The sequence below is a fragment of the Microtus ochrogaster genome, chromosome 15, assembly GCF_000317375.1.
Source record: "Microtus ochrogaster isolate Prairie Vole_2 chromosome 15, MicOch1.0, whole genome shotgun sequence".
NCBI lineage: Eukaryota > Metazoa > Chordata > Mammalia > Rodentia > Cricetidae > Microtus > Microtus ochrogaster.
The window spans coordinates 27,619,703-27,626,505 of NC_022017.1; the positions used below are offsets into that span (position 1 = coordinate 27,619,703).

General features: G+C 51.0%; 1 protein-coding gene across 5 annotated transcripts in view; it reads left to right on the plus strand.

The window, feature by feature from the left end:
* Positions 1-1,697: 1,697 nt before the first annotated feature.
* The window catches only part of Pacsin2 (protein kinase C and casein kinase substrate in neurons 2), a 103,761-nt gene continuing 98,655 nt past the window's right edge, over positions 1,698-6,803 (plus strand). For 4 of the 5 annotated variants that reach the window (XM_013348882.2, XM_005354442.3, XM_013348883.2 and 1 more), the window contains exon 1: positions 1,698-1,832. The gene's annotated coding sequence lies outside the window, so the exon portion shown is untranslated. Of the gene's footprint in view, positions 1,833-1,933; positions 2,093-6,803 lie in introns of those variants that run through there. The other variant, XM_026782627.1, reaches the window with a different exon arrangement.

Genomic DNA, 6,803 nt, shown 5'->3' on the forward strand with positions numbered 1-6,803 from the left:
TGCGCCACCATCTACTATTTTGCGCCCGGCAACTATTTTGGTTTTTTGAGATAGGGTTTCTCCGTGTAGCTCTGGCTGTCCTGGAACTTGATCCATAGACCAGGCTGGCCTCAGAGATCCGCCTGCTTTTGCCTCTGGGCTAAAAGAGTGCGCAAAAACCCAGCACATTTTCATTTAAGACGGGGTCTCCTCTAGCCCAAGTTGGCCTTGGACTTCATAGGTAGCTGGGATGACCTAAAACTCCTGACCCTGCTGTTCTACCTCCCAAGTGCTGCGCCACCACACCTGCCTTTTCTGTACAGTTTTGTTTGCAGGGAGGTTGGGACTGGGTCTCATTACGTATCCCAGGATGACTTTGAACTTTCAATGATTCTCCTGTCTTTGTCTCCCCAAGTGCTGGGATTAATCTAATTAATCTAGCTTCATTTACTTTTTTTTTTTCCTTTTTTGAGACAGGGTTTCTCTGTGTAGCTTTGGAGCCTATCCTGGAACCCACTCTGTAGACCAGGCAGGCTGATCTCAGCAATCTGCCTGAAGGGCGGGCGATTCACCTGCCTCTGCCTCCCACCCACCTCTGCCTCCCGAGTGCTGGGATTAAAGGCACCTCCCACCGGGCCTTTACTCATTTACGTCAGTGTCTTGCAATGTAACCCTGGCTTGCCTGGCCATTTACTCCTTTTCGTTCTTCTAGTCAGCGTCTTACTCTGTTCTCAGGCTGGCCTGGAACTCTCAGCCATTCTTCTGTGTTAGCTTGTTGAGTACTGGGATCAGAAGCCCTTATCCACTGCTATTTAACTCTTTACACCACAGTACCCAGAAAGTTACCTGCTCTCAACTTCTCAGACGGGTGAGACAGTGCTCATAGCCATTTTGACTCTTTTGACTCGGTAGCATTTCCTTCTGCTCCAGGGGCTAAGGCCTTATCAGGTTAGTAGGGCTACTGTAAGAACCAAAAGGTCTGTACTCTGCCTGGTGCCCTGAGGGCCATTATCTCTGTCCTCTGGAGGGAAGTTTCTCCACTCCACTTCCTCTTTTTTGTTGACGGTGCTCACTACGTGTTAGCTAGCGTTGGCTAGCCTGGAACACCCAGAGTGCAAAGACGTCCTCTCGCCTCTGCCTCCTGACAGCTGGTGCGACCACTCCTTGCCCGGAGGAAACTTTTTAAATAAAAAAGAATTATGTGTATGTTTGCTTATGTCTGTCCGCACCACGTGCGTGCCTGGTGCCCACAAAGGCCAAAGGAGGGCGTCAGATTCCCGGGACTGGAATTCCTGATGGTGATGAATCGCCTTATGGGTGCTTGGAATGGAATCCGGGTCTTCTGGAAAAGCAGCACTCTCTCCAGATCCGAGGAAACTTTCTGAAAGTCCACCTTATCTGAATTCCCAGTCAGGCACGGCAACGCTCCCGGGTGCAAGGAAAACCACAGAACTCCGGCCGGCCTAAGAAAATCCTACCGGGCGGCTCCGGGGCAGTGACCCGTGCTGGCCTCTCAGCGGCTTAAGTAGGCGCTCCTCTTTGACTGACAGGGGAGGCCGCTAATACTCACTCAGGGTAGTCCCCTTGAGCGCGCTCGGGGGCGTGCCGCCTCTGCTCTGGTCTGTCCAATCCGGAGCCCCGAAGGAGCTGTAGGGCGGGGCCTGGATCCAGGCAGCCAATAGGGCGAGCACAGCGGGCGCGGCGGAGGCGGCGCGGTCTCGGCTGGCGGCAGAAGCGGCGGCGGGTCTGGACAGGGCCGGGCAGCACGGCCGGAGCGGAACGGAAAAGGGGTCGGAGTCGCAGCCCGGCCGGGGCGGCGTGCGTAGCGGAACCCAAGGCGAGCGGCGGCCGAGGTGAGGGGTACGCTGCGACGGTTGGGACGCGGGTCGGTGGCCGCGCCTACCCCTGTCAGGCCGCGCCGGGGCCGAGCGCGCGGGGCCGCGCCGCTCGAAACTTCTAGTCCGCGCGAGAGGGGCCACGAGCCGGCGGGCGGAGCCGGGGAGGTCTGAGGGGCGGCCGGAGCCGGCGGGACCCGCGCGGACGCACTCCTGGGGGCGCTTTGCGGACTGTCCGCCTTCCATTTCCGTCCTTCCCACACTCGGTGTCCGCTTTGGTGAGAGCCAAGCCTGCTTGGAGAACATGACCTAGGGGTGTGTGGCGAGACAGGAAAGGCTGGATGCTGTCCTTTTGACTTTGATAGTTCTCTAGACTCATTGGATCCGAAATGTCAACCACCTCTCTCCTCCCTTGGAACTCAAAAGCCGCGTTCTTCTCTCCCCAGGCTTGCGCCCCCCCCCCAAGGTCGGCTTTGCTTCCCCCGCCCCCCAGGAGTGGATCGGAGGGGCTGGCTGGGGACCTCATGGCTTTAGACCTGGAAAGGAGACACACCCCAGGGATGCTGCGTTCTTGTTGGGTTCTCAAGGGAAGATGACTTTGGTCCGGGGTGTGCACACCATTCCTGGCTCTGCCCGGCTTTCCTTGACCGCAGCTGTCCTGAGGTTTTGTGATTAAGGGGAGTAGGTTGCTGACGGTCTCCAGGGCTACTCATTACGCTGTTTAACAAACACTCCCGTCTGTCCTGCCTGATGTGAATCTATTTAATCCTGAGTTGTGGATGTGAGCTCACACCTTCCTCCCCTCACTGCAGGTTTTTCCGTTTGCTTAAGTTCTGTTCTTGCTCCCCTGGCATTTGACAGGGCATTGGAGCCCCTCGCAAAGGGATCATCCAGGTGGGCAGTGTTTTGTGTTAGCCTCCGTTTTCCTTCGCAGGGCATTTGGAGTCACCTTTTCACAGAAGCACTGAATGAATTCCCGCGTAGTTAGGACTCTCTTGACTTGGAACGCTTTGGTCTGTGCATTTACACTTAACTGTAGAGTTTGTCGGTCTCTTGGTGAAACTATGCTCCTTGAGTCAGGAGGCCACTACAAAGACACACTTGTGTGATGTTAAACTGACCATTAGGCTGATGGGTACTTATTGCTTGGGAAAGTAATTGATCACGAAGGAGTAGAACACTGATTAGATCAATTCTCTCTGCAGGATTTTTTTTCCCTCTCCTTCAAGACAGGGTTTCTCTGTGTAGCCCTGGCTGTCCAGGAACTGGACCTGTAGACCAGGCTGGCCTCGAACTCACGAGACCCGGCTGCCCCTGCCTTTGAGCGCTGGGGTTTTAAAGGCGTGCGCCACCACCGTCCCGTAACTGTGTGAGATTCTTAAAGAATAACTACTCATTTGAAGAGAAGTGGTACTTTAGTTCATGTGTTTTGGGGAACTACACCTTGTTACTTCTGAACATAATAATTAATCCGAAAGTGTGTGTATGTAAGATAGAACATCTAGGTTTCCATCCTGCCTGATAGAGGCTTTCCCTTGGTACTGAGAGCCAGCACAGATCTCTGATGGCCAGGCGTTTCTAGGGGGAGCAGAGGCATTTTCCCTTAGTTTTGTGGGATTTTGTTTGTTTGTCTGTTTTGTTTTTTAGACACAATCTTGCTATGTAGACTAGCAGACGTGAAACTCACAGAGATTAAATGCGTGTAATACCATACCTGGCCACCCTTAATCTTCCTATTCTTTTCTCTTCCCTGAAACTCCATGTTCATGGGTTAAGGCCTGATTCTTAGACTTCCTGCTTCTGAAAAGGGTCATCACTCAATCCTTGCAGGATGTTATGGAATATCAAATAATAGTAGTAAAATTGCTAACTGTTGTGACACCTTGTGAAGCAGACCAAAGTGCTCTCTGGCCAACATCACCTGAAACCCAGGTGTTTCTGGCCTGCCTTATCTACCATCCCATTGTACTTGGCCTTCTGGAAGCCACCCTTTAGATTATGTAGGTAATAACTGTGTTCACATGAGCTGTAGTGGCTGCTCAGTGTTTTTCCAGTTGTTTGGAACCACAGCTGCATACCTGAAGGCAGCCAAGGAAGGCAGGGCTTAGCTACTGAGTCGATTTGCAAACTAGGGACAGAGTCCTTTATGACCTCTGCTCATCCTCCTCACACCTGAAGGTAACTCTGAGAGTGTGGTCTAAGTGGGCTTTAACTTGTTCCTGGTGGCTCTCAGTGGTGGTTTTTTGGGATGGCTGTTGTGAGAATTTTTTCTGATTTTTCATAGTCATTGGTTAAAAGAATTGGTCTCCTAGGGCTGGGGGATGGTTCAGTAGGAAACTTGACACCTGAGTTCTAACTCTCAACAAGACAGTAAGGAGGGGGCGGGGAGATGGCTTAAGTGGCTAAGAGCATTTGTTACTCTTACAGAGAGGACCTGGGTTTGTCAGCGCCTACATGGTACCATAACCATCTGTAACTCCAGTCCCAGAGGACCTTGCACTTCTGACCTCTGAGGGCACCAGACATATACATGGTTCACATGTGTGAACAACTTGGGGGCCAGCATCCAGGGTAAGGACTGCCACATTCCAGCCCTAAGCCGTCTTCCTCCTGACATGATGGTGGGGTGGTGAGCATAGCTTCCTAAGCTACCTCTTGCCTCAGAGAATCTGTAATCCTATTTTCCCTGACATCTTGGAGCTAATAATAACGATGATATACATACTGGAGGACACACATTCCAAAGGGTTGTCCTCCCATTATGTTGTACTCAAACATTTGAGTGATTTGAGTTGTGTTAAAGAAAGTGGTGTCAGTCCTGGCTATTGTGTTGTAGAGTCCATTCTGGGTATAGAACTTGGGCTCCTGGATGCCAAGTTGGGGTTTTTCTTTTAGGTTCTGTTCCCTTGGTGGTTGCCATGATGAGTTGTTGGCATCATAAATATCCCTGAATGTCACTTGGAAAAGAAGTTTTGTCCGTCCACCGAAGGACTGTTTTTCCTTTGGAATTTAAATCCTAAACACCTTGCTGTCTTGAGAACAAAGAACTTACTTGTTTTATTTTTTTTAAATGTTTTTTAACCTTTACTTTTTATTTTATGTATATTAGTATTCTGCTTGCACCATGTGTGTGTTTTGATCTCCTGGGGCTGGAGTTATGGACAGTTATGTGCTGCCATATAGGTGCTAAGAATTGAACCTGGGTCCTCTGAGAGAACAACCAGTGCTCTTAACTAGTGAGCCATCTCTAGCCCCCTCGTTTTTGTTTTTAGCCTTTTTCAGAGGGGAAAATTTGTAGAATTTGAGGGCTTTGGGCAGACTTATTTAATGTTTTTTTTTAAATTTTTGTTGATTAAAGAGTATATTTAAATGATTACTTCTCAGTTGCTTAGCACTTGGAAAAGCTGTGAAGTTAATAAATGTTAAGTGGAGTCGGGCGATGGTGGCGCACGCCTTTAATCCCAGCACTCGGGAGGCAGAGGCAGAGGCAGAGGCAGGTGGATCTCTGTGAGTTTGAGACCAGCCTGGTCTACAGAGCCAGGTCAGGCTCCAAAGCCACAGAGAAACCCTGTCTCGAAAAAAAAAAAAAAAAAAAAAAAAAAAAAAAAAAAAAAAAAACCAAAAAAAAAAAACAACCAAAATCACAATTCAGGAATCACAGCAAAGTGACCTGCAAAATCCCAATGTGCATTGTCTGACCCCTCCCACGAGATGCTTGCTGACCTCCAAATCAGCCCAGTCCTGCTTCAGGAGGCAGCTCGAGTGGGCAAGGAGGTCGGCCGCACAGGCTATATAGACTCGGATCATCCCAGAGCCACTAAGACAGGGGTGAAATGTGGTTAAGACCTTCCAGGCCCCACCTCTCTGGCAGTGTGGTTCTGGGTGGGCCAGACCCCCACTAGCCCAGCACCACACTTGCAAAATGACCATAATTGCTGCCCCCGGGGGGAGTCTTCAAGTATCCAGAGAGGAGAGCCATGGTACACTCTGCTCTAGTCAGGCAAGGCTCAGAGCTCTGAACAGTCTCGCTGGAGAGGATGGGTCCCTGCCCACCTTCCTCCCCGCTCTGCTGCTAGGACAAATTCCTGCAGCCTTGCATCTGAGGACAGATCTGCTTCCCTATCTGTGTTCTGCTAATAAAGAAAAAACACACTTGGCGAGGTTAGACAAACAACGGGGCAGTGATTGACAGCTCAGCGCAGGCCGAGCACTCAGGCCAGCACGGAGCTCCTGAGAAAATACTGCACACTCGGGGCTCTCTGCAGCGCGGAGGGCTGTTTGCTTTCCATTAGCCCCACATTGTGAGCTTTAGTCACACCACTGCCTTGTCCCCCAGGACTACGGCTTGGCATCTGCTCTCGCTGGACTGCTGCTGGCTTTCTCTGTTGTTTCCGTGAGCTCTCCTGGCCTGTCCCTGAGTAACCCAAGGTCCCACCTGTCCAGGGATGCTAAAAGTGTTTCTCACGAGGATCCCTCATTGGGACTCTGAGCCCCATTGCCTCTCATCCCCATCTTCATACCTGAGTCATTCTGAACTGAGCTGAGCTGGGCCTGGCTTTGGCTAGTAAGTGCCTGCAGCCGCTGGGGGACCTGATACCGGAGACCTATCTGGCTCTAGTAGACAATGAAACTGTAAGTGCTACAGTGTTTCTGCATAGACGGTAGCAATATTTACTTTGCTTGAAAATCCCACCTGTCCTGGAGTTGGAGGTCACCCCCGAGGCTGCTTTGCAGGTGTTTCCAGCTGCCAAATGGGCAGACAGTTCTCCTGAGGCCATGGGAAAGGCCCAGGCTCAGCACACCACACAGGAACAAGTAGGGCCTCTCCTGTCTTTTATGCCTCTTGCACAGAGCATCCTTTGCTCCGTTAAGTCTGTTTCCAATGAGAGGGACTGTCTCCCTAATAGTGAACTGGGTCTTTTTAGGAGGGTCGGGTTTCAAGACAGGGTCTCTCTGTGTATCTTTGGCTGTCCTGGAACTCACTCTGTA